Genomic DNA, 27,544 nt, shown 5'->3' on the forward strand with positions numbered 1-27,544 from the left:
TAAAAAGAGAAAAAAACTATTTCCTATAGCTAGTCGGAATGCAAACTTTTGACGTCCTGATTGCTCCAGGGCCTTCTTCCAACTCAGTTTCTTGTTTTTCTCTTCCTCCTCCTCTTCCTCCTTTCTCTTCTCTTCCCCTATGGGGAGGGATCTCTCAGGAAAACAGGAAAGGAGGTTCCAGCCCCACCCTCCCACCCCGTGCTGGGGCGCCATCAGGAGCAGGCTGGGGGGCAGGTCTGGGCCCTGCTCTGGGCTGGCTGTTTGCAGGGAGTGAGTGGAGGGGACAGGGCTGCCCCATGGGGTTGGGGGCCTGTCTGCCAGGCTGCCAGGCAGCACTACTGTGGGGAGGTGGGGGGGGTCTCAGCTTGGGTGTGGCTAGGACTCTGGACAGGGGCTGGGGTCCTCCTGGGTGATAGCACAGTCAGTGGAGAGAGCCAGGAGCCAGAGGCTGGCCTGACACCTGGCCTTTGGCCCCAGCGCTGCTGCTCACTTGCTGTGTGGCCTCAAGCAGGTCACTGGCCTCCTCTGGGCTTCAGGGACCACATCTGTACAAATGGGAGCGTTCCCTGCCCTGCCTACCTCACAGGGCTGTTGTGAGGGACTGATGAGATGATGTATGTGAAACACTTTGTAACCTGTAAAGCCTGTGCACACGTGTGGGTGACTGTTCTCATTATGGTCATTATTATCTCACTGGGGGATGGGCTGAGGGGACCTCCATGGGGGCAGAGGTGTGGGGTGCCCGGGGGAGGGGCAACTCCAGAGGCTCCTCCTAGGACACTAGCCTGGGCCCCTGCCAGGCTTGTTGGCTGGAGAGACAGAACTCTTAACCCCCAGAGCACTGTAGATTCTTCCACCTTCAGTCTGGGAGGCCTCCTAGGCAGAAGTCCCAGCCAGCTTTGGCCTGGATGCATGCAGGGATTGCACACAGGTCTCTCCAACTCTTCTTTTCACATGCATTTATTGGGCATCTACTGTATGCTATGTCCTTTCTAGAGAGCCCAGTCTGGGGGGCTGGAGATACCCTCAGGACTGTCCAGAGCCAGCTTGCCTTTCTGGTGTCACTCCTGTCACCAGGCCATGCTCTGGGTCTGTCCTTGCATGTGAGCTGACCAAGAGGGCCAGACAACAGCCCCCACCCTGACCAGGCCCATTCAGATCAAACCTAGATATTCCAAACTCAGCCCCAGAGAAGGGATGCCCTAGGTGACAGAGTAAAGACCAGGGTGGGTCAACTGTAACTTTCCCAGAATCCAGTGGCCTAGCTGAAGAAGCTGGGCAGCAGCTCGACCTGCACACCACATGCTGCTCACATACCCCTCATTTCTGTCAGTCAGGGAGGCCTGACTTCTCCAAGTTTCCTTTTTCTCCTGGAGACATCTTGAATTCAATCCCACAGACCCAATATGATCCTGTAGCCCATTAATCCTCAGGCCTAGGGAGAACTCCCATGAGGTGAGAACTGGTGGCACAGACTCAGCGGAACAAGGAGGGACAACAATAGGAAAGTGACCCCTTAGCAACCAGAAAGTTCCAGAATGTTTCAGAAGAGCCTCCTTTCAATCAGGGCTCTTCTCAGGGCTCTCCCCCGACCAGAACTAGCCTGAACTATGTAGCCACATGCCTTGCACCTTCGAAACCAAGTCTGTGGTGGATGACATGGAGTTGGCACTCATTCACTTATTCATTTATTCTATAGGCATCTCTGAGAGGCCACTCTGCTCCTGGCTCCAGTCCCAGCAGTTTGTAGCCAACTGCTGGGTCACCCTGTCTCCTAACCACCACCTAGGACTCCCCAGTTCTGGGGTATGCCCAAGCCTCTGGTCTGTGGCTTTATATCCTGGGCACAAACAGAATCATCTTCCTATAGACCCTGGAATGTTGACATGGAGAAGGTTGAGGTCATTGGTGACAGCCTAGACTAGTGCTTAGAAGGCTCTATGAGGTCTGAGGTCAGGTCTGAGTTCAAATTCTAATTCTAAGACCAGCTGTGTGGGATTGTTAACTCCTCTCAGTCTTGATCTTCTCACCTGTAAAATAAAGCCAATCATACTACTTTTGGTCATTGAGAGGATCAAATGAGGGAGCAGAAGATGTTTATTGACTGGAGCAGTGCCTGGCACTCAGTGAGCTCTCCTTAGATGGTAGTAATGATTATTATCAAGTCCAATTCTTGTGTAAGGGCAGAGGATGAAGACCAGAGAGGGCGAGAAGCTTAGCCGAAGTTGCATAGTTTCTAAATGGCAGGACCATCTGGTTTCAGAGTCCCAGAGCCACAGACTTCTTTACCTGGATCAGGGCTTCCCAGAGCCATCCTGAGGCTGGAGACCACTTTGGGGAGCACAAGAGACAGGAAGAAGGGTCCTGAGGCACGTGCCACAAGATCAGTCCTAACACCTGAGGCTTGAGGAACCCAACAAGCCATGTACCTCCTGAGAGACCAGCACGCAGGCTCTCCAACAGCCCAGCCCTGGAAGCCCCAGCTGGCATGTCCCCGACAAGAGGAAGCCCATGGGACCATTATTTAACCCCTCTGGGTTTCTGCTAAGAGTAGGGGTATCAAGAGGCCAACTTACTCCTGACTACTGGGAGGCAAGTGGGCCCCTGGGGAGGCTCAAGGACTTGGGATTATTAGGTAGCTTTCAGTTAGGGAGAGGATGGGTTTGGGGGAATGTGAGTGCCCAGGGTTAGGGGACTTGGTGGGCCTAAGCAGAGGAGCTTGGGAACTGGGCAGAGCCCAAGCTGAGAGCCAGGAAGCCTGGTCAGTCTAGAGCAGCTCCCTGCCAGCTTTCTCCGTAGAAGAAGGTGGTGGACTCCAAGACTTGGAAGAGCCCTGCCAGACTTACAGGGGAACATTCACGGAGCCAGACTAGAGAGGCCACTTGATCCATGGCTTTTCTCCAGGGGAAACAGGAGGAGCAGGTACCTCCCTGCCCTGACACACCCATGGCTAGGGACCTGAAGCCAGGGGTGGTGTTCGGGCAAAGCGTTCCCAGCCACTTACAGACCCCCCTAGTCCAGAGGGCCCCGCTCTGCTCAGTCCAGATGGAGCTGTGGAACCTGCCACACAGCTGACTTTTCAGCCTGGGGCCAAGGCGGGTGAGGTTGGCAGAAATTACTAGGAAAAATGCAGGATCCTGAATCCTGAGGGTCCAGCCTGCTTTCCAGGAGACCAAGAGCAGAGCAGCCCCCAGGCCTGCTCCTCCAAGAGACAGCACACCTTAGAGAGGAAGGGTGACAAGAGTGAGAACCTGCCTTTGTCCAGCAAGTGGCCCTGGTCACAGTGACACCCAGGAGGGTGAGAGTTGGAGGGATCAGCAAGCCCTGGGACCCTCCCTGGTCAACCCCTCACAGTCAGACTGTTAGGCCCAGAAATGGGAAGTAGCCTGCCTGGAGATAAGAGCAGAGTGGCAGATGGTTCAGGTTCGAATCCCATCATCACCACTGAGTCCTGTGCGGAGCACGGCGTTAAGAGCACTGTTTACAAGGTGTCAGAAATTAGTGTTGTAAAGGCACCTGTTTGGGGTGCACTAGTGACCATTTTTATTAGCGTGGCATCTTTATGGACGAGTAGGGGAGCAGTGGCTGAACTCAAGGACTGGGAGTGGCAGGGACTATGTGCAGGACCACTGGGGTCCCAAGAGCTGGAACTCCAGGTGGGGGCTGGTCCTGCCCTCTGCTTTGCCATTGAAGGCTTCAGGACTGTGTCGGGAGGATGGGAGCACACTCTGGGGTTATTACTCTATCTGCCCAGGACACAGAATGGCCATACCTGGGGCCCTGGAGGAAAGGCCTCAATCTGTGTATGTTGCAGGGTGGAGATCAGATGGTGTCACAGAGAACCAGGTAAAAGGGGTCAGAGGAGAAGTGTAGACCTCTAACTGGTATTATGAGTCCCTGCAGAAGTTCTATGACCAGCTGACCGAGGGACCACGAGCCTTGGAGTTCATGGGCTGCAAGAAGCAGACACAACACAGACCAGCTGGAGTTAAGTGATTTATTGGAGCCTCACGGAACCCAGTTCCATGGTCTGTTGCCTTTCCTGCTTCTCTCCCCAGTTTGGTGTCCTCTGGTGACATGACAACCTGCACAGGGCTGAATGTCAGCCCCGCCCCTAGTTCCCATTGAAAGTTCCCAGTTCCCTCCTCCTTGGTCTGGCTTGCTAGAGTCTCTGATCTCATCATTCATACTCTCCAGAGGGAAAAACTGATTGGTCACTTGCCAGCCAATAGGTTGGCTGCTTCACAGTCAGATATCCATCCCCTTGTCCAATCAGAGGTTGCCAAGGAGCTCAACCTTGTGCAAGTCCAGTTTGAGTACAGATGGTACAGAAGGATGTAAGGGACTGCCTCGGTTATCTATTTCCACACAACAATCATTCCCCAAATCAATGATTTAAATCCTAACCATTTATTTATGTTCCTAGTCTGCAACTTAGGCAGAGCTTGGTGAGGAGAGCAGCTCATTTCTGTTCTGCAGGGTGATGACCGGGGCTGAAAGATCCAAGGTAGCTTCTAATATGTCTGTCGCCTCAGCGGGGGAGGCTGGAAGGGCAGAAGGACAGCTGGCTTCTCTCTTTCCACATGGTCTCTCCAGGCTAGCTAGACGCTTCCTGGTGGCTCAGCTCTACCATGACCAGAAGGGAAGCTTCCAGGACAAACTGCTGCATCACCTGGCCACATTCTATTGGCCAAGGCAAGTCACAGGTTCCCCAGATTCAGTGGGAGGGAAGATAGACCCCAGCTCTTAATGGGAGGAGCTGCATGGTCACATGGCACACAGGCTTCGAGGGTCCTTGTGGCCACCTTTGGAGATAACCCTCAGCACTTCCTTCCTTTTTCTTTTGATAATCAGTCATTGCTCCACAGACTGCTACAGTTTTCCTGGGAGCAGGGGCTCAGGGATGATGACTGGCCCAAGAATCTGCAGCCAGTAAGTGATGAGCCAGCACTTGAACCTGAGTTTGCTCCCCTGGATCCTATGTCCTCTCCACATTGGGCAGAAGCGGGTAAGTAGTGCCATAATTCCATTAGCTACTGTTTATCAAAGGCTCGTGCCAGGCAGGCCAGTTGCTGTCCCAACATTCTATGGAATCCCATCTTGAAGAGGTTCTAACATGCTTCCTTTCAGACCAGAACACAGAGGTTTGGAAGGAGAAGTGACCTCCGGGTCCTACCTCCAGGTAGGTGCTGCACCAGGACCTTTGAACCACCTCAATTCAAACTTCTCTGTGAACCTGGTGTGGCCAACTGCCTCTTGTGGCCTCTCCTCTGTGGAAAGGGAGGAGAATATGCCATGGCAGGTGTGGGTGAGCACCTGGGGCCTGAGAGCCACGGTCAAAGCTTCTGTCAATCAACTTCCCCTTGGGGCTCCCAGTCCACCTGACATCTCTGTGGGGGCCCCAGGACCAGAGCCTAATATACAAGGCCCAGTGGCCTGATCCAAGGGCCTGGCAGTCTCCCCCTGGTACCTGCTGGGAAACTAGGGATCACAGTGGCCATGAGCACAGCCCTGGGGGAAAGAGTTGTCCCCAGGAGCCTAGGCCTCTGCCTGCCCAAGGGAGTTTCGAAGGAACCCACAGCCTCCTGGTAAATCTGTTATGGCTCAACCTGACCCCCTGCCCTGGCCCTGTCATCATGCCAGGTGACAGTCCTCTGGCAGAGAAGACGGTGGGGGAGGGGCACAGAGAGTCAGAGACGCCCTAGTGCTTAGTCCCAGCCTCTCCCCCATCCCAGCTCCTCACACTCCTGCCTCATGCCAGGATGTCTGGGAGGAACAGAGGAAGGGGAATCTGGAAGCATGGGGAGAGGACAGGTGTGCCCTGCGCATGCTCTGCCTCTCTCAGCCCAACGTCAGTGATCAGCATGACTATCTCCCTATTTTGATGATGAAAAGAATGAGTCTCAGAGGGACTGAGCCACTGCACAAGGTTGCACAGCTAAGGCATGTCACAGAAGGCACACAATGTGCAAGGCGAGGTGGCCCATGCCTGTGATCCCAGCAGCTGGGGAGGCTGAGGCAGGAGGATCATGAGTTCAAAACCAGCCTCAGCAATTTAGCAAGGCCCTAAGCAACTGAGCAAGACCCTGTCTCAAAATGAAAAAAGTGCTGGGAAGTGACAGGTCCAAGGTCACAAAGCAATAGCTTCCACTCTGACTTAGCCAAACTGAGAGGTGACCACAGGAGGCAAGCACCCCACCCCCAGGAAACCTTCCCCTGGGAAACACACGTCAGACGGGTCCCAAGGCGCCCAGTCCCAGAGGAAGGGACAGCTGGAGGCTCTGACTTTGCTTTCTGACGCACAGACATTTACATAGCTCGTTAAAAATAACATGGCGTCGTAAAGAGGAGAGAGGCAGCCACAGTAAAGCCTCCTGCTTTCCATTGCCCGCCAGCCCCAGAGCTTCACTTGGGACCCACCAAGGACACAGGGAACACACGGGGTGGGAGGGGCATGCAGCTGCCCCTCAGCAGTACCCAGTGTTGAGTGGGGGTGTCCATGTCCCCGGGCCTTGTCCACAGCCCAGCATTGTTGGGTGACTTTGCACCAGTCCCTGAGCATCTCCGGACTGACCTTCCCAAGGGCCAGAGAAAAGCCTACCCTCTCCAGGTTGTCCTCTCCCTTCCAGACCTCAGTGATGTCCCCATCACACTGCTGCTGAAGTGAGACAGTTACGGCCTCTCCAGCAGAAGGACTTTTATGGCCTGGCCCTGTGCCTGGACCATAAATCTCCCCTGTCTGTGCTCACACCAGCCACACCGCCAATCACCAGAAACAGAGCTCCGGCCCTGGCCACCCAGCATGCCTCTGTTCACCCCCAACCTGCCTCAGGTGCTACTCTGTCCAGAGCTGTGACAACCAATGTCCCCAGAGACCTTGACATCCAAGCACACAAATACTCTGGAGGTGACCTTTCCAGAGTCTTCCTGTGTCCTTCTTGGGCAGCCTTCCTATCATCTGCCACCTGGGGCTAGTCCCTGCCCCTCTGCCTTCCTGTCCCTTTCTGCACAGCTGGGGGTGGACCAGATGAGCTCCAAGAGCACAACCAGGCAAGACAGCCCAGGAGGAGCGGCCAAGGTCCTCTGGTCCACGGTGAGTCCAGGTGATGCCACCGGCAGGGGAGCAGGGACTGGCGGAAGGTCCTGCAGCCAGAAGCACAGAGCCCGGCGGCCTGACCACAGGCTGGCACCTGACTGGCCAAGAGCCAGGGGACAGCTGTTCCCTTTCTCCAGCAAGGTTGATGGGCCCTGCAGTCACCCAGAGGCAAAGGGACTTCTAGAAGTGCAGAACAAATGTATGGGAAGATTGTTTTGTGGTGAGGACAAGACTTGAAGAGGCCAGGAGAACCCAGGGTGGATTCCTGGACCCCAAGCCTTCTGCCCCACTGACCTACCTACTGTCCCCATCAGGGGAAACTTCCCAAACATGCTAGGGCTGGGGTAGAGGAGGGGACACACCTGGTAAGCACCTGCAGCTGTGGAGCCCAGTATCCCACAAGCAGTGGTAGGCCTGGAACAGAAAACATTCATGTAGAGAGAAGATGGGGGTCAAAGACAGGCGCCAGCTTGCCAAAGTTTTCTAGATCCTCCACTCCAGTTCCTCTGGCTTGGGATAAAGAAACTCTGAACACGTTATCCTTGTCTCTGAAGCCTCCCCTGTTCCAGAGACAGAATCCTCCCTCACTGTCCCCTGGTACTGCTGTGGAGGACAGGGCAGGTGGCTGGGAAAGTTGAGGTTGGTTGGCTATAGAGCAGCATCTGAGCAATGGGGAGCTATGGTGAGCATGAGAGGGGAACATCTTAGAATTTAAGGAGGAAATCTGTGAGGTGTGGGAACAGAAGAGGCAGAGGCCAAAGCTCCTTCTTTAGAGTGATAATTCACACCTCTGTTCACACACACACACACACACACACACCAGCAGGTGCACATGTTCACGTATTTGTACAGCCTCACATGTGTGTGGCAGTTTGTGTCCACACACATTTTCAGGCACCCATACAAACCCCATTGTGTACACCAGATAATGTCACACTGCAACCCCCACACTCAGCATTCCCATTCTGTACAGTCACACTGATGTACAGTCCCACAAAGCAATCCCTGTCCTGTACGCACACAGATACCGACAGGTGCGCAGCCTGGTGGATCCTGGATGAGCCACGCCCCAACCAAGCTCCCAAGCTGCAACCATTGGGGGTTTCCAGAGATCTGCAGGGCATCTTCACCTCTTTCTGGGATCACAGTGCGGCCAGGCTGGCCCCTGTGCCCTGTGCTCAGGCACCCTGCACACACGTGAGACCACGAACACACGTGCATGCACGGGGACAGCATCCTGGAACCGGGCTCCCACCCTCCTAGCCCCTGCCAGCCAATGAGAGCATGCCAGGCACTGTCTCCTAGGCGACCAGCCTGAGCTGCTAGGCTAAGGGCCTGGAGGGACCAGGCAGAGGCGTGGCCATAGAGACCCTGCCTCACCGGACCCCTACGCCCTGGGCCCTCCTTCTTAAAGGGTTAGAAGGCAGAGCTAGGCTGAGGGCGGCTGTGGGAGGGGTGCCCCAGAGGCTAGATATTGAGACTGGGATAAATCCCAGAGACACTAGTTCCTCTGGATGGACTGGGGACAGGTGAGTCCTGGCCAGAGACTCCATGTGTGGCTGGCTGCACCAGGTCTGCCAGGGAACCTGGCCTAAAGGCTCTAGAGAGCCTGGATGACTCAGTCCTGTCTAGAGAATTCTGAAGAGATTGCATTGACCTCCTTTCTCTTCCTCAAATGCCCAAGCTGCTTGCCCTCCAGGCCTTACCACAGCTCCCCAGTTCTTCCAACTCTGCCTGGGATAGTCCCAGCCCCTCCCCCGTCACTGGACATTCATAGTCTCTCTCCCTCTCTCTCTACACACACACATACACACAAACCCCACTTATTTTTCTGACAATCTTCAGCTCATGGTATAAGTTCCCCTCTCCCCCTTTCTAAATCAGTCCTCTCTGTTAGGACTCACCAAGATGGCGACAGGCAAGACCAAACCCTGAGGTTTCGAATCACATTGAAACATAACATTACATGAAGTCAGGCTGAGTGCAGGGGGTTTTAAAGCATGGGGGCTGGGGCCAGCTGAGCTGGGTCCAAATCCTGTCTCTGCCACCTACCAGTGTGTGACTTTGGGCAAGCTGCCCATGTGGCTTGTGAGGAATAGATTAGGTCATGCCTGCGAGGTCCTTAGAACAGGCTCTGGCATAGAATAAGTGGCCAATAAATGTCTGCTCCTAGTGTTATTATTCTTATGGATTCCCCACACAGCTTCCAGTCCTCAGCCTTCATTCAGAACAATCATGGGTCCTTGGCCCCGGTGACTCACAGGGGCAGTCCCTGCCATGCAGCCTGACCCATTCCAGGAACAGGTGCCCTGTTCAAAAGGGAGACCTGTCCCATCAGAGAGGAAATTAAGAGCCTATGGTGATGACGAGTCTTAATTATCTTTTTCCTGCAGGATGGACGAGCTCTGTCTTTGTCCCTCTCTCTCATCCTTAAAATCCAGCATAATTTCTAGCAGGCCTTATATTAAGGCCCTGCAGGCCATTTATTTCTCCAACTCGTGGCCCATCTGTTGCCCACTCTGGGAAGGGCCACAGCTCTTGACCTTGAGGAGAGCTGTCACTGTTCATTCCACTGGCTCCAGAAGGGCACGTTGTTCCTGGTCAGAGGGGTCTTGGCTGTGGGAAAGGGCTTCACCCAGGGCCTTCTCGACCCCTCACATCCCACATTCGGTCTGTCAGGAGGGCGTGTGCCTCCATCCATCCTGAAATCTCACTGTTGCTTTATCCTTTGGGGCCTCCTCGACCCCCCCAGACTCTGGGTCAGTTTCTGGCCCAGCTCAGCTTTACTCACTGTGTGACCTGATCAGTTTCTCCTCCCTGGGTTTCACTTTCCCAGTCTATAAAATGGAGTAAACATTTTTGTTCTGTAACATTCCTTTCCTCCCTTCCTCCCACATGGAGCACCTACTCTCACCAGTCACTGGGACAGGCACCAAGAATATTAAGGAGAATGAAATGAGTAAAGTTCCTACCTTTAGAGAGCCTAGTGTCTGGTGGGGGAGACAGACCCCAGCCCCTGAATCACTCAAGTAACATTTAAAAATTTGATCAGCGATATGAGCACCAGATGTGATGAGAAGTCACAGGGGCTAGGGCAGGAGCAGTCTCTGTGGGTCACAAGCACTCTGTAGCCCATGCAGCAGCTATGGTAACACAGGAGTGATAGCAGCTGTCCTTGCAGGCCCTGTGTGTGGACCTGGGGCCCTTCCTCTCCAGCAGCTTCTCTCCCATGGTCCAGGCCCAAGAGAGTTGTCTTCAAATGGTCACCCTCAAGTCCCCTCTCTTCTCTGGGGCGGGGGCAGGCCAGCAGCAGCCCCCCCACCCCACCCCAGCAGGCCCTCCACTCTGCCCTGCTTTGCATAATTGGCTTCCGGTGAGATGGGTTGGAAGTGATTTGGCGCACCCCGGTTTATTCCTCTGCTCTACACTAATCAGCCAGGCGCCCTGGGGCGCATTACTGTGCTTCTCTGCAAAAAAAAAAAAAAAAAAAAACGAGAATAGTCATTCCCCCCTTACAGGGTTGTTGGGAAACTTGGACACAATGCCCATGGAAAGTACCTGGCTGGTGCCAGCTGCTGTCCTTCCCTGGACCCTCCAGGGAATAGAGTGGGACTCTGGGCTGAGCCAAGTGTTAGCTTTCAGCGCTGTCTGTATCTAAAACTATTTAACCCAGTTACAGATGTCCTCTAACAAGGTGGTTTCTGAAGGACAAAGGCTCAGGGAAGCCTGAGTCAGGGGATGAGGGATGGGAATGCACTGCCTCTCTTTCCTCTTTGTTTTTTGGCGCCCAGGATTGAACCAGGGGTGCTTTACCTCTGAGCCACATCCCCAGCCCTTTTTATTTTTTTATTTTGAGACAAAATAAATTGCTGAGATTGACCTCGAACTTGTAATCCTCTTGCCTCAGTTTCCGGAGCCGCTGGAATTACAGGTGTATGCAACCATGGCCAGCCTCTCTTTCCTCCTGATTCAGCTTCTGACTGCACAATAGCTTGGATCACCTGTCCCTCTCTTCAGGAGTGGCTCCCTCAGCTGCCAATCAAGGCTGACTGACTGAACCCAGTTACCCTAAGGTGACAGCCTCCATTTCCCCATAGGAGCTCATAGCCTCCCTATTCAACTCCAGTTCCCAAGAGAAATTGTGATGAGCCAGGATCAGGTCAGGTGTCCAGTCTTGATTGAGGCAGGACCAGAGGGCAGGGAGAGCCACCTCTTCCAGGAGGGCCCAGGTCTTGAAGTAGGAGTATAGGTAGAGTAAAAAATGAGTGGTTCCCAGACCAGTGGTTGTCAACCCTGGCTACACATCGAAGTCACCAGGGGAAGGTAAATTTTAAAAATGTGGCTAGCTAGCTCCCATTTGCAGAGGTTCCGCTCTTACTGCTTTGGAGTGCTGCCTGGGTAAGGTAATGGGGTTTTCAGGAGTTCCCAGGTGTCTCTGGTGCACAGCCAAGGTACAGAATACTGCTCTAATGACTTCCTAGTGACTGAGTCCACGCTGCAGGTGCCATCCATTCTTCTAGTTTGGTCTCATTTTAGGCCAAGTGAGGTTTACCCTCTAGGGCCTAAACCAGTGTTTCCCAATAAACCCTAGGAGAGGATACAGTCAAAATCCAGATTCCCAGGGCTGGGGATATAGCTCAGTTGGTAGAGTGCTTGCCTTGGATGCACAAGGCCCTGGGTTCAATCCCCAGCCCCACCTTAAAAAACAAAAAGACAACAACAACAAAAAAATCAGATTTCCAGGCCTCGTTCAGCCCTATTGGATCAGAATGTGGGAAAGGGGAGGAGACTTTCACCAATTGTGGAGAGAAACCAGCCCAAGGGACTGAAAATCTCCATACGGCAAAGAGGGAATTGGCTGAGTTTTCAGCCTAGCACTGCATAGCTGTCATCAGCAGAGCCCAACCAGTCCCCTTGGCTTCTCCTGAGACAAGTAGGAGTGAAAGTTGGGCTGACCCTTCCTCAGATCCCCATACCTGAAGACATCGGTAGTTTTGTCTGCTCAGAGAGCCCGTTTTTGTGGGTTCCTCCTCCCTCACCCCCATCCACATAAGCTGAGTAGAAACCACTGTCTTCATATAGAACCCACTGCCCTGGACATGGCCTGCTCTAGGGAAGGACACCTGACCCAAGCTGGGCCAGTCACACCTACACATTCTCTCTGCTGTGAGTGGTTGAGGAATCGGCATTGCCCGCAGTACAGCTCGTCAGAATCCTTTCCTACAATACTTGAATTTGGAACCAGAGAGTGCCAATATACATTTTTTTTTTTTAGATCAGGCTGGAAAAGGTGAGTCTGAATTACCAAGAGCCATGATTTCAGTTCACAGAGGATGCTTGGAAGAGCAGAGGCAAGCAAAGAGAGTGTCCTGGCAAGAAACGGGTCCTTGGGCTATGGTTGTGGCTCAGTGGTGGAGCACTGGCCTAGCATGTGTGAGGCACTGGGTTCGACCCTCAGCACCACATAAAAATAAATAAATAAAAAGGTATTGTGTGTCTATCTACAACTAAAAAAAAATAAAAAAGAAAATGGTTCTTGAATTCTGCTTTTCTCTGTAGTCCCCTGTGCCTGGCTCTCAGTGGGCCCGAGGTCTGTGTCCTAACAATTATGTGGCACAACAGAATTAGCAGCTTTGCTACCACATACCATGGGCCAGCCCCCACCCCACCCCCTTTAATTACTTTCCAACTCGTTCCACACTTTACGAGTATGTTTTTTGTTACTTTACTCCACCTGTCTGTCTGTCTTAGGGCCATTTTCAGGGAATTTCTGCCTCTTTCAAACAAAGTGCTCTTTGTAAGGTTACGGAGAAATTTTAAGAAGCACAACTGTAGATTCAACTGCTATCTTTCTTCTCCAAGCTGTAAAACAGCTGTCTGTGTCTATCTCTACCTGAACTTGAAGGTCTCTCATCTCTGGTCCTCTCTGCACATCAGCTCCACCCTCCTCCCTGTCCCTGTCAACCAAGCTTCTCTTTCGCTTAACTGAGCTTGACCACCCCAAAATGGCAGCCCCTGCCTGGAGCCAGAACACCTTTTACTTCAGTTCCCTGCAGCTAACCTAATCTTTGTGCCCTGATTTCAAATTCCCACGAGACCCATTCTGATTGGCTAAGTTTGAGTCGGGTGACCTCAACCTGGTCCAATCAGCTGAGACTGGGGGAAGGGCTGCCATGGAAAACTAGCCATCCCTTCCTGGCTGGGGCGAGGGGAGAGTATAACAGGAGTGTTGACTTCTCCGGAGATGTCCAGAGAGCACAGGCCTCAGCAAGGCCCTCCCTGTTCACTAGATCCTGGACACCATCATTGGAACTCTGGGACAACGAGGGGGGTTACTTTTGGACAAATGTCACTGAAGCCTTACTTTCTCCATGAGACCTGGTTCCTCAGCAAGTCAAGGAGACAATGGAGGTGGATATCTCAGTCGGGGGGTCAGTTGGTTCTGCCATCAGGGCCTAGTGGCTGCAGAGGAGGGACCAGCAGGGGTGACCCTCACCCTCAGGCACCAGCTGCAGGCCTGCTTTGCATCCTGTCCAGATATTTCCAGTAAATAAACATTGACGCTTTCGATATCATGTTAATTTCACAGGCGGCTGCTCTGCTGACAGTTTCCACACTCTGCCAGCGCCTCTTGTCAGTTTTATACTCACAGGCGGACGCCAGCCCTGCTCGCAGGCCACCCGACGTACAGACATAAAAACAAATGGCTCAGAAAGCCCTGGTGAAGTGACGGGAGCAGCATGGCACCCAAGCTGAGGAAAAGCAGCCCTGTCCAGTGTCCTAAAGTCAATTGGGGCAAGGACCAGGTCACAGGTCTTCGAATCTACCAGTGTGACCTATGGCAAGTCTTTCTTCCTTTCTGGGCTGCAGTTTTTGCATCTGTGAAATGGGGTTTATATTGCAGTATTGCTTCTTTGGGACCCTAACTGAAAATTCTGCACAATCACTGCCTCTTAAATCCCCGCCTCTTAAATCCCCTTCTCAAGCTTCACAGAGAAATCCAATCTAGTGATGGCTGTTGCCTGGCTTTGACCTTTAGCATATCCCTAGGAGGCAGTTTAAGCACAGACATGTCACCACTGTGCAGATGGGAAAACTGAGACCTGCTCCAGGGAAGTGACCTGCTCCTGCTCCTTCAACACTGTCAGCCACATAGCTGGTAGGGCTACCTTGTCCCGAGCCCAGCTGAGCCAGGCCCTTGGAGCATTTAGGCTTCTTCCTATCATGCATAGTCATGAGGCCTCATGCATATGCATGACTTATTCCTATTCTAGGCTGAGTTAGGCAGCAGTTTCCAGCTAGCCCCTCCTCAACTCAGGGTCCCTCCTGTGCTCTAGGACCTTCTTATCTGCAAAGGTTCCTGGGCTGTGGCCTCTCCTCTTACTGGTGAAAAAGAATGAATTTGGAATTTCCACCATCACCACCAAATTGAGAGGATGTAGATACTGGCTCCAGGAAGAAGGCAGTGAGAACCTGTAGAAGTCCTTTGGGCCACAATGACATAATGGGACGAAATGAAGGAAGCTAAAGGGCGGCAACCCCCACCCTGACAGGCGCCAGAGAAGATGGAGGTTATCTACTCAGGCCAGCCCGATGCAGGCTGGCCAACCAAATCCACTCGCAGAAGTTTCCTGCCTTTTGTCAGCAATCTGACTCCTCTTTCAAAGTTCTGCTAATTTTCAGGGATTTCAGAGATGGGACTTTTGAAACAATTAAGTTTCTTCCATCTTCCTTCAAACCTGCCTTTGAATAAAACCTCTTTTCCTACCAATTTTCACTGCAAATGTTTCTGGAACTTCGAGCATTATGACTTAGCCTCTTTCCTCCTGGCAGCCCACTGATACTGTCCCGGACCCAGGGAATCAAAGGTAAGGGTGCGGGTAGGCAGCCAGATGCAGGGCAGATCCCTTTTCTCCTCTGGCCACTCCTGCACCTCCGGCCATGTGGGAAGAGACACTTGTCCAACTGGGCTGGTCCCGCCTAATATTTCCCCACCACGTCAGTGCCCCAAGAGGGACTGAGGTAGGTCCCAGGCCACTACAGTGACCGCTCTCTTGTCTGCCATCTACCTACTAAGTGAAGCCTTCACTATCCTGGAGGGATGTCTTAGGGCTCTCTGTCCAGAGATGGTGACAGGGACAGGGGAAACACCTAGGTCCCCCAGGTCACCGTCCAGGGAGGCTCAGATGGCCATCTTTGGGGCAGAGCTTGAGGCGCCTGCACAGCAGCTCACACCCACGCACTCCCTGGCGCCTGCTTCTGCTCAATAAAGAGTCGTTAATGGACTAAAGTGAATTAGAGTCATTAATGCTGTTATCAGAGGCAGGACGAGGCCGGCGCCTGCCCTCCAGGCCCAGCCCTCAGTCTGGGGAACTTGGTCAAGGCCTTCACCATCCTGAGCCTCAGGTCCCTTAAACGGGGGCACAACATTTCCCTCCTCAGAAAGCTTCCCATCACTTACTGGCCAAGACACCCACGCTCCTCAGGTTGGCATTGGAGGCCTCCTGACGCAGCTCCTTCCCCACCCCCTCATAGGTTCCAACGTGGATGCTCACACACACAACAGGATGTCCATGTCTAAAACAGCCTTCGCGGGCACCGTTCCCTCTGAGCAGAGGCTCACCCTGCCCCGGTGCACCCCATTCCTGAGAAACCTCTCAAACCCTGTGCCACAGTTAGCTCCTCCAGGGAGACTTCCCTAAAGCAAGGCAGTCTCCTTCTCTGGTGTCACCTGCAGGAGCCACGCAGGAGGGAAGTTATGTTTTGGACAAATTGAAAAGAAGCCCCAACTTCCCCATTCCTCAGCATGTCAAAAGGAGAGTAGGGGCCCTGGGCCCAGGGGTCGGCATCCCTGCCACTTGCAATGCTGTTGTCTACTGAGATGTCTGCTCCCCACCAGGCTGCTGTCCCCATAGGGAAGCCAGATCGGTCTCACCCAGGGCTCAGCACACAAGGCGGGCTTCTGGGAGAGGTGGAGCAGAAGTGGACATGGGAATTTCAGGTCTTCCTTCCAACCCTGTCCCCAAAGGACCAAAAAGCAAGGAAAAAAAAAAGACAATAAAAAGAAGGGACAGAAGCAAGGACACAGCCCCCCCCCCCCCCCCCCACTGCCTCCTTGTCCTTGCTCAGCCCCTTCAGAATCACTTAAATTTTACAGATTTTTCTTCTGTAATTGCAGCTCATGTGGGGAGGAGGGAAGGAGAACACCAAAGTTGGGGATCTCTGGCTGCCACCCTGCAGAAGCTCTGAGCCCCGAGGGACAATGGGAGGGAGGTTTTAGGTAGGAGAACAGCATGCGTGTCTCTCTCTCTCTCCCCGCCCCTCTCTCAGTAATATGCCCCTAGTTCCCCAGCTCCAAGATACTCCTCAGTGGGGCCTCTCCAAGCCAAGGGGAATTTCTTGGCCTAAGCAAATAGACCTCTCCCTCCTCCAGCCCCTAGTGAAGGAATTGTTTCCTGAATAATCGATTCAGTGGCCATTTATGGAGACCCTTTCGTGCACTGACCACTCTGCTCAGCCACTGCTTCTGACCCTCACAACCGCCCTCGCCATTAGATATTCCATAGAGGAGGAAACTAGGTCCCAAAAGGTTAAGTGGGTCCCCACTAGAGAGTGGGGGGCCTTCCCATCAACCCATCCTGCCTCCCACCCAAGTGAGTCTGTCCCCCTGAGCCATCGACAGCCCCTCCTCACTTGAGGATCTCTTGGGCTTTTGCACCATTGTCCCTGCTGCCCTGTAGGGGACACATCTCTCCTTTTTCTTTCTAGGCTGTGTATGAACAAGGCAGCATCACCAAAATCATCCCCCTGAACATGCAGGAAAGTGGAGAAGGTCAGAAGGAATTTTATTTCAAGGGATGTAAAAGTTCAGCAGGAAGGTACCAAAACACAAGCCTACATATATATATATATTAGGCATCAATGGACCTTTATTTTTTATTTATTTATATGTGGTGCTGAGAATCAAACCCAGTGCCTCACGCATGCTAGGCAAGTGCTCCACCACTGAGCCCCAGCCCCAGCCCCCACAAAGCCTACTAAAAAAGATCATGATGGCCAAGTCCCCATTTCTAATCCACTGAAGTAGCAGCGTCCTGTCCAGGGCAGGCAGGACCAAGTGCCACTGGACCTGGATTTGTGGTCTTAGAATAGCCTTGCTTTCCAAGTCCTTGAAAGAGAACTGGACCCTGAAGAATAAAGTAACCCAAACTCCAGCCTAGGCTAAGGCTGATTCCCTCTCAGTCCAGAGCCCTATCTGGATTTCTCAGGTTTGAAGGGTGGGTGGCTCCCTATCCACCATCTCCACCCCACCCTAAGGCTCTTGGCAGCAAGATGGACAGTGATGACTTTAGCCTCTAAAAGCATGGGAGGAGGCACGCTGCCCTGCGTGTGTTGTTCCTGCCCGGCCCCAGCCCTGGGTGCAGCCCCACACCTGGCCTGGAGTGGGATGCCGGGTGCAGGCGTTCCTCTACCCTCGGGAGCAGCCAGGGCAGCTGGGAGGCAGTTTCTCAGGACAGAAACAAAAGGCAGCCAGGTAAGGTCTGGCAACGCATTCATTCATTATTTATTAAACACCTACTGTGTGCCCAGCAGTGGCACTGGGGACACAGTGACAAACAAAACTAATGAAAGTTCCTGCCTTGGTCGATTTTACAGCCCAGCGCAGCAGTAAATGCAGCAAATGTTTTCTGTAAAAGGTCAGAGAGTAAATATTTCAGGCTTTGTGGGCTACATATGGCCTCTGTTGCATATTTATCTTTGTTTGTTTTCTTGTGATCCTTTAAGAATGTAATAACTATTCTTAGTTAGTGGCCTCTCCAGAAACAGGGGGCTGGCCGGGTTTGGCCCACAGGCTGTAGTTTGCCAACCTCTGGTCTGGCAATGCTCTCCAGTCATAAAAGAGTGGAAGCCACATAGTGAGATTTAAATTTCTACTACCCACATTAAAAAAGTAATGGTAATATGACACTGATTTTAATAAGACAGCTCATCTAAGCCAATATATCCATAATATTATCTTTTTAACACGTAATCAGTATTTTCAGATTAATGAATTCTTTTACATTCTTTTTGCACAGTTTTTAAAATCCACTGTGTCTTTTATACTTACGACACATGGCTCTTCAGATAGGGCACATTTCTTGTGATCAAACAGCTACCCATGGCTCCTCGCCACCGTATTGAACAGCATAGTCCGAGTGGAAAAAACAGAAAATGAACAAGATAAACAAGTAAACTACACCAATATTTGAATGTGATTAGTGTCATGGAGGAAAACGGCAGGGAAGGGAGAGGGAGTCCCTTTGATTCCTGGGTCACTCTGAGGTCTGGGTATTCCACTGAGGTCGAGGATCTTCTAACTCTCAGGGAGGAGGCAGGGAAGTAGTCTGCAAACGTGTAGTGGGCAAGAATTGAGAGGTGCCATCATGCCCAACCCCTGCCTGTGGCATGGGATGCCTTCCCAGCCCCTTGACAGATGACAGGAAGTGCTCCTTTGTCCTTTCCCTGATGGAGAACTCACTGTTTCCCCATATAGACTGTTCCTCCCAGCTGAGGTCTCATTTCACCCTTCCTTCTCCTTGACTTTGCACTCAGAGTAATGTGTTTGTCTCCGTTTTTTTGTTTGTTTGTTTGTTTGTTTTTGTTTGTTTGTTTTGTTTTGTTGTTTTTGGTACTGAGAATTGAACCTAGGGACACTTAACTGCTGAGCCACATCTCCAGCCCTTTTTTGTATTTTATTTGGAGACAGGGTCTCACTGTGTTCTCAGGACCTCACTAAATTGCTAAGGCTGGCTTTGAACTCATAATCCTCCTGCCTCAGCCTCCTGAGCTGCTGGGATTACAGGCGTGCACCACTGTGCCTGGCTCCATTTTTTGTACTGTGATAAGGTAACATAAAATTTACTAACCATTTTTAGGTGTGTAGGTCAGTGGAATCAAGTTCATTCATATTGTTGGAGTGATAGTTTTAGGAAGAAAATGTTTTCATGTTAAAATTCTTCCGTGACTCCCCACTGCTCTTAAGGTAAAGACCAAGGTCCTCACTGTGGTCAAAGTGGATCCATTAGTCAGGCTGCTTTGGGCTGGAAGCAACAAAATATCCAACTAGTAGTAGTTTATTCCACAAAGAAATTAACTAGCATGGAAGAGTATTGGGGAACAAAATCTACCAAATTATGCTATATCTGTGTACAAATATACTGCAATGCATCCTGTTTATATACATAATGATAATGCACTAATTAAAATAATAATAATATAAGGAAGATCAGTAGAGTAGAACAATTACATGGGAGGAGAGGGGAAGGAAGGGAGTAGGCAAGCAAACTATGTTACATGCATGTACAAAAACGGCACAATGAATCCCACTGTCTTGTATAATTATAATGCACCAATTATAAAATATTGGCCTCAAAAAAAAGAGAGAAAGAAATTAAACAAAATGGCTCATAAAACATGAATTCCAGAAATAGGCCTCAGAGCAGTAGGGTTAGCAGTTCAAAGATGTCCTTCTTTATCTCACTCTTTCATTGGTTCAAACTGGACCATTTCAGCCCTTTCTTGAATCAGTCACCAGTTAGGGAATAAAACTACCAGTTAGCAACCTGGTTCCTTGATCTGCAGTCAACTGTCCAAATTGCATTGCTGGGAGAAAACAGGAGGAGCCTGCAATGCCACAGGCGTCTTGTGTGCCACAGGCTCTTGCCTTCAGCTGGGCCCCAGCCACACCTGCCTCATTCCTTGATTCGGCCTCCTCAGGTCCACCAAAGTGCCCCTTGTCTCTGAGTCTTCAGCATGCTGGTTCCCCTCCTTGGCATGTCTTCCCTGCTCTGCCTCCACCCCTGTCTCGGCTTGGCTACTTTCTCTTTCTCTAAGCTTAGACCAGTTGGCATCTCCTCAGGAAGACAAGGCATGGTTCCCCAGACAAGGCTGAGGGTTCCATGAAGAAGGTCCTAGACCACAGCAGACTCACTCCTCAGTGCCTAGAGAGCAGAACTGTGCACAATAGGTGCTCAGTAAATACTTGCTGAATAGGAATGTCTTTGGGTACTTCTCAATATGGAGTCCTGGAGAGACAGGACAGAGTAAGGTCCCCCTACCTTCCAGAGAGCCATGCCCCACACAGGAATGGATCCTGTCAAAGACTCAGGTTCAAGGCCCAGATCTGCCTTTAACCTTGGACATGACCTTGGCTCTATCATGGATGCGACTGGGGTTTGGGATAGTAGATGGGTTAGAGTGCTGAGGGCTGAGGCAGGGAAGAAAACCCAGCTTTGTGGCCCAGGTCACCTGCTGTCCCCTGTTCAAGGCAGGGCTAGAGGTGCCACGTGGAGCCAGGCCTCCTCAGCAGGGGAAGCTCCAGGCTGTGAGAGAGTGGGAGGCAGGGAAAGAGCAGGATTGAAATTCCATCAGGCACTCACAGAGCCTGCTCCCGGGAGCCCCCGCGCCTTTGTTCCATTTAATCAATATGTAATTAAACTGAAATCCCAGCTTAAGAATTTCCAACAGTGCTAAGACCAGGCTTTCTGAGGGTCTGGCAGAGCATGGGCTCCTGGGTCCTCCAGCTTTTAGCCCCTCACCAGTCTGGCCCACCCCCACGCCACAGGGCCTCAGGGTCACCTTCCCTGGCCTGGACTCCAGTCTTCCACACAGCTTTCTAGGGGTAATGACAGGCACCTCAGGAGGAAGGGATAATCTCACTGGACCCCTATCCCTGCCCTGGGTCAGTGGGGTCCTGGTGACCCTCTGTGACCAGATGGAGGAACTCTGAGGGGAGTAGAGTCATGGCAGGACTGGGACTCAAGCCTGCCTGTCCCATCCTGTCCCCTCCCTCCTCTGAGTGACCCAGACAAAGGCACTGACAATGCTGGTTTGTGTGTGTGCCAACAACTTCCTGGGTGCCATACAGTATTTGGACTCCTTCACACGCATTAACCCATTTAATTCTCACAACTACTCCATGAAGTTATAATGTACTCCATTTTAAGATGAGGAAACTTAAGCCCGGACCTCTCCTGGGGCTCCAGTGTTTTGTTGGTGCGGCAGGCAGAGCTTGCTCCAGAGCCCTTGAGCACTAAGGACCCGCGTCTTGGGACCTCACTGCTCAGGGCTGCCTTGGAGGGCACGGTCTCTCTGATGCCCCATCACCAGCAGCAGGCGAAGCCTCTCCCCTGTACTTGGGCCGATCCTACCCCTGCCACATGGCCTTCCACAACCCCAGAACTTGCTCTCAGGAAAGAGGTGGACACTTTCTGGGGTTCACTCTTAGCCCCAAGGGTCCCAAGCTCCCTCTGTGTTCAGAGAAGTCTGGAGCCCTGCCTCAGACCAACACCGGTCAGTACAACGACCTCTGATGTGAACCAAGCATGCAAGGCACATGGAGTTTACACTTTGTAGTAACCTCATTTTAAAAAGAATTAAATAAATTTAAACATAAATTTTACTTAGGCCATCCAAAATACGATCATTTCAATGTGTCGTCAATATTAAGAATTATTCATGGAATGTCTTACATTCTTGGATCGTGCTGGGTCCCCAAGATCCAAGGTACATTTTACATTCTCAGTACAGCTCAATCCAGGCCAGCCACATTTTGAGTTCTCAGTGGCCACGTGGGGCTGCTACATTGGACAGTGCAGCCAAGGACAGCCACACCCTGTGTCGTGTTGGAACTCAGAGAAAGGGGCTGGGATGCCTGCTCTGGGGCCACAATCTGAACTCACTCAAGCAGGCGATGTCGGGGAGAAGAACCTTAGGGAGGAATGTAAGGTGACAGGTGTTCCCAGCTTTGTGGGTTTCTAGATGGAGGGTGGGGAGACAGCCTTGGGGAATTTAGGCAGGGGAGGGGAGCATAGACTCCCACCCCACTTCTCCCCTGCCCGCTCATCTCCCCTCCACCCAGCAGCTGCCATTTTGAGACCTGGGAGTCTTTTGGGAGAAGAAGAGAGAGTCAAGCCCAGGGGGAGCCCTGTCTCCCCGAAGGATGGGAGAGCCCTTGGACCCAGGCAAGCAGAGATGTCTCCCTCAGTCCAGCCCCATCTCACGCCTCCTGCGCTGGCCCCCTTGGCCGGCAGGGAGAGCCACTCTGAACAGAGTGATCTGATAAGCATGCTGGGCCATACTCTCCCTCCACAAGACTGGGCTGCACCTAGTTCTCCAACAGACCTGGTCCAGAGCAGTGAAGAAGAAAAATGGTGCTGTCTCTTCAGAAAGCAGAAGCTGTACTTTCCAAATAAATCAGTGCTTCACCTTCAGAGATGTGAGAAGCTCAAACCAACTATAAACGTCTTAAGGCAACTCCCCGTGCCCAGGGAAGATTGGCCAAGCACATTACAGCAAGGGAAGGGCATTGGGACCTCAAGAGCCGGGAAGCTTCTCACTGGGACTCTTGGAGTCTCTCACTCTTTTTAGAATTAGACTCACAGGCCAGGCACGGTGGCACACGCCTGTAATCCCAGCGGCTCTGGAGGCTGAGGCAGGAGGATCACAAGTTCAAAGCCAGCCTCAGCGATTTAATGAGGCCCTGTCTCAAAACTGGGGATGTGGCTCAATGGTTAAGCACCCCTGGTACCAAAAAAGAAGAAGGAGAAGGAGAAGATTATCCTTGCATCTTGGATTCTTCTTCCAGTTTGGTGTTGCAAAGCTACCTGGAGCCAAAGTGTCTGAGAGCGTGTTTGAAGAACTCCTACCCAGACGGCACAGAGGGCTGCCCTCGCCTTCCTTTTTCCCACTGCCCACTTTGTCTGAAGTGACTGCTCTGGCCCAGGGCCATCCCACATTTTCCAGCCAGAAAGGGTGTTCTTGGAAGATTCCCTTTTTCTTTTTTGATGCTGGGAATCAAACCCAGGGCCTTGGGCTTCCCAAGCACATCTACCACTGAGCTCCACCCCAGGCCCCAAGTCCTATTTCCTTTGCATGGCCTTGATCACGTTTTGTGAGTATCTAAGCCCTGGGTTCTGGTGACCTAGGGTATTCTGGAAAGACACAGCTACTGCTTGGCCTCCTGCTCCCACACTTCCTTCATCCCAGGCTTCCTGTGCTGCCCGTTCCCAACGCCACCACCCCACCACCTAGCCTTCTGGCCTTTGATCTTAGATCCTCCACACACCCTAATTCCTTACGGCAGGAAGGTTCTTGGAAAGTCTCCTTGCCATCTCTGATACCAAGAGGGGCTGCCCCAGAACACCCCAGAAGATTTACAGACTGTCCCCCAGCTGTCCCCAAGGAAGAGGGTTCAAGAGCAGGGACACCTTTCAGTAAGTGCTCAGCTGTTCAAGAGCAAGGGCAGTGAGACCCAGCAGCTTTTGACTCGCCATGGTCTCTGATGACTCTGCCACCTAGGTCACATTCTGGGGCCACGAAGGGACAGCCCCCCCCCCCCTTAGCTATCTGACAAAATCTGGATAACAAGCGTTCCAGGCAGCCGTCTGGGATTCAATAACCAGAGGAGGTGGCCCAGGCCCTAAGAGCCGGTGATGCACTGGGGAGGGTCCAGGAGGTGGGGCTGCTGAGGCCAGAGGAGAGCCTAGACAAAGACTGAGACCAACGGAGAGTCCGGGCCAGCCAGCCCGGGAACCAAGCTGACACAGCCATCCAAGGCCCAGTCCGTCCCTCCCACCCACCCAATTGATGTAGTGAGCTGATGGCAGATCTGGGGCAAGAAAGGGTCCTGGTAGAAGGGGAGGCCTGGAGGGAAGTTCCACAGCTCAAGAAGAGCCAGAGGGGAGGCATTGAGAGGAGGCAGGGAGGCCTTAGTGCTGAGCAAGGCATGTGGAGAAACTGCACGTCCTCTTTCCTCCTGGTCCTCTGGGGATGAGGACATCTCAGGTAGGATGGACCAGTCAGGGAAATCAGGACCAGAGTCCGAACACCACACTGGGACCTTGCCCATGAGGGAGGCTGGAGGCTGGGTCCAGGGAAAACAGCCAGGACAGCAAGGGTGGGCGGGCAGCAGAAGCCACTTTGATCTTCTCTGGGCACAATTTCAGAGATGCCAAAACAGTCATGGAGTCCTGGAACAGTCTTTCAGAAAGGGTGATATTCATGGAAGCATCCAGAATCTGGAGCACAGAATTGCTCTCTGAACCCAAATCCACAGGGATCCTGAGCAAGCATAAGTATTTGAGTGCCAGAAAGGAACAAAGGGCCTAGAATACACAGGTGGGCAGTAGGTCTGCACTGTGACAATGACCCAGTGCAAAATGACCTGGTTGGGAGTGTGGCTGGCCAGACCCATCCTTCATGATTGGAGCCATAAGACAGATAGCTGCTCTGGGGCCAAAACAACTCCTCCTGGGGATGTCCCTGAAGGCTGCTCCCCTCCTGGCCTCCTTCCCTTCCAGTCACCAACCTCTGAGGACGATCTACCAGCTGCACTGGAGAAAGGGCCAGTGGAGATGAAGAGAGGGCTAAGGAAATGTGACAACGGTCCAGCTCCCAAGGGGCACTGAGCAGGGGAGGCTGGCTCCCAGTGTGACAGTCATGGTGATTAATAGTCCCCGGCCTCCTCCCCCGATCAGGACTCCCCTCTGGAGTAGGTGTCAAAGGCTGTTCCCCCAGTTACAAAGTTGCAGCAGGAGGGTTGAGCCCTGCTTCCTGAGCCAGCCCTGCGCTCCTGGGACTTCATCTCCCAGGAGCTGCCACGTTTTGGGTGCCACTATCTTCCCTTAGCAAGGCCAACAGGAGGGGAAGGTGGTTAACAGAGCAGGTTGGTCATTGGAGGTGATTTTGGGGATTCATTAGCCAGCAGACGTCTGGGAGGCACTGGGAAGTACAAAGTATCACTGAGAGCCACAGGGCCTTTGCACGCCAGTATCTGGGGACAGTGGGGGATGGGAAGCTCTATGATTTAGCTCAAAAATCCCCAACCCCTTGGTCATTCAGGGTCCACCTCGTGATTTTTGCCAAACCATCATAACTATCTGTATTATTCTTTAAATCAATTAATCTAGGTAGAAAAAGAATTTTTTGTACTGGAGATTGAACCCAGGGATGCAGCACATCCCCAGCCCATGTTATTTTAAACTTTGAGACAGGGTCTTGCTAAGGTGCTCAGGGTCTTGCTAAGTTGCTGAGGCTGGCTTTGAACTTGTGATCCTCCTTTCTCAGCCTCCTGAGTCACTGAAATTATAGGCGTGTGCCACTACACCCAGCTATGAAGAACATTTTTAAATCAATAAAAGACATCTTTCTGTCAGTACCTTGAGAAAATTTTTGTAACTACAAGGCAGATATAGGACTGGGAGTATAGCTCAGCGGTAGAGTGCCTACCCAGCATGCCTGAGGCCCTGGGTTCAATCCCCTGGACTGGAAAAAAGGATGAGAAGAAGAAAGTAAATATAAAACCAAATGTGGGTCAATGATTAGAAACAAAACCAAGTTCCAAAACATCAACTCGGCAGAGGAGCCAGGAATCCTTGAGTTTGAAAGCTGTTGTTTTCAGTCCAGGGGAGGAGCTCTGGCAGGGTTAGAGGAGTTGAAGTCACAACAGCACCAATGCCAGATTTTTTTTTTAAGTCAACAACTTATATTGCCAGTCACATATTTTATAGAAAAAAAAAAAAAAGAAAGAAAGAAAGAAAAAAGAAAAGGAAGGAAGAAGGAGGAGGATAGAAAGTTCAAAGCCAGTCTGAGAAACTTAGGCCCTAAGCAACGTAGTAAGACCCTGTCTCAAAACATTTTTTAAAAAAGGGCTGGGGATGTGGCTCAGTGGTTAAGCACTGCTGTGTTCAATTCCCTGGTACCAAAAAAAGAAGAAAAAAAAAAAAAAAAAAAATCACCTCCCCTGCCGCCCATCATCCATCACCTATTCTGCCTTCACTCATCCAAAAAAAACACCATCATCTTTCACAATGGCTATTGCAAAGCCCCCTGATGGTCTCCCTGCTTTGGCCCCTGGCTTTGGTCCCCACAGCAGCCAGACTGATCTATTAAAACGAGTCAGATCCTGTCACGCCTCACCTCAGAGCGCAAGTGGCTCCCACTCACTTGGAGTAAGTCCTTCTGTGACCTGGGACCCCACTGCTTCTCTACCTTCTCTCTCCATCTCCCAGCCCCCTGCAGGGCCCTGACCCCACCGAGGGCCTGGCACTTGCTGACTCCTCTGCCCAGTTACCTTCTCCCCAGGGTCCTCACGACTTCCTCCCTCCCCTCCTTCAGGTCTTTGTTCTAATGTCCACCCCCTCTGTTGCAGTACTTCCTGGCCACCTTCCCCACCTCCACAGGGACTTCCTGGTCTCCTCCTCGGTTCACTTATCTCCTCAGTGTTTATCAACATCTATCAGATATTGGTATAGTTCACTTACCCGTGTGATGCTTCACTTGTTGAGGGCCAAGAACTTTGTCTGCTTTGTTTACTGTCGTGTCCTCAGTGTCTGCAAGGTCTTTGTGGGATGGACAAGTGTCCCTTAGCCCTTTGTCAGCAGAGGGAAGCAGTTCTGCTGCTAGTATCCCATGTTACAGGTGAGAAAATGGAAGCTGAGGTCACAAGCCAATCAATAGTGGAGGCAGGATTTGAAGAAAGACTTTGAAACTTGTGCTTTTTCCAAAATGAGATTCCATTCAGGCCCCTGGTGAAATACACAGTGACCAGATCCTTGCCCAGAGTTAACAGTAGGGCAGGCTCAGTGAGGAATTGTGTCTCCAGTTTGAAATAAATTACAAATTCAATACAGAGCTGTCCCTGGAGGTGACAGGCCTCATGCCTCTGCTTCACTTGAGGCAGACATCCTCGCCCAGGGACCCCCAGGACCTCGGGGAGTCCCTCTTCATGCCCTTAGCCTATCTTCCAGATCCTGCACACCTGGAGCCACTTCCCCAGAGTTCCCACCACTTGAAGGATGACTCTGGCAGACCCCAAGGCCACCTGTCACAGAGCTGGGAGGCGTCCTTCTGGTAGAAAAGCCCTTGCCAGAACTTGCCTAGGGGGTGGCACCAGCACTCCAGGAATCGCAGGAAGCAAGAAAGTATTCCACAATTCACATCTTTTCCTCTCAGCAGCTTCCTTGGGTTATAATGAGAAGCTTTGCCTCATCCCCAGCCAAACTCCCCGGAAGTGACTGAGCCCCTGGGCCCCGCACCCGCTAGGCGAGCACTTGGCCGCCCAGCTCGTCCCCAGCCCTTACAACATGTCTGTTAAGCAGTTTGTTGGCCTGTTGTAGGGAGCCTCTGTTTGCACCATTGCCCAGAACCCACAAATGCTAGGGTGGACCTGGAGAGGGCGCCTGGAGCTTTAGGCCCAATTCCCTGTTCCCTGAGATGACCTCTCTCAGCAGTAGGGCAAAGCAGCCCCTCTACAGGTGAGCTGCCAGCAGGCTCCAGACTGCGGAGTCTCTCAACTGGTAGGGATCTGAGGTCAGCCATCAAGGCCCATTGTACAGATGGCCAAACTGAAGCCCAGAGTGTGGCAGGAATTTGCCCAATGATGCATGCAAACCCTGTGAACAGGCA

At 52.1% G+C, this 27,544-nt stretch overlaps 1 long non-coding RNA gene across 2 annotated transcripts; it reads right to left on the reverse strand.

Annotated features, from left to right (window-relative positions):
- Positions 1 to 23: 23 nt before the first annotated feature.
- LOC306654916 lies at positions 24 to 26,595 on the reverse strand. Of its 2 annotated transcripts, none has more exons than XR_013762128.1 (3): positions 26,397 to 26,581; positions 18,207 to 18,261; positions 24 to 137 (listed from the first exon to the last, which is right to left on the reverse strand). It is a non-coding gene; the product is annotated as an uncharacterized lncRNA (long non-coding RNA). The 2 variants fall into 2 exon arrangements; XR_013762129.1 differs by lacking the exon at positions 24 to 137 and adding an exon at positions 17,001 to 17,784 and having other exon boundaries at positions 26,397 to 26,595.
- Positions 26,596 to 27,544: the final 949 nt, after the last annotated feature.

The sequence above is a fragment of the Sciurus vulgaris genome, assembly GCF_902686455.1.
Source record: "Sciurus vulgaris genome assembly, chromosome: 2".
Lineage (NCBI taxonomy): Eukaryota > Metazoa > Chordata > Mammalia > Rodentia > Sciuridae > Sciurus > Sciurus vulgaris.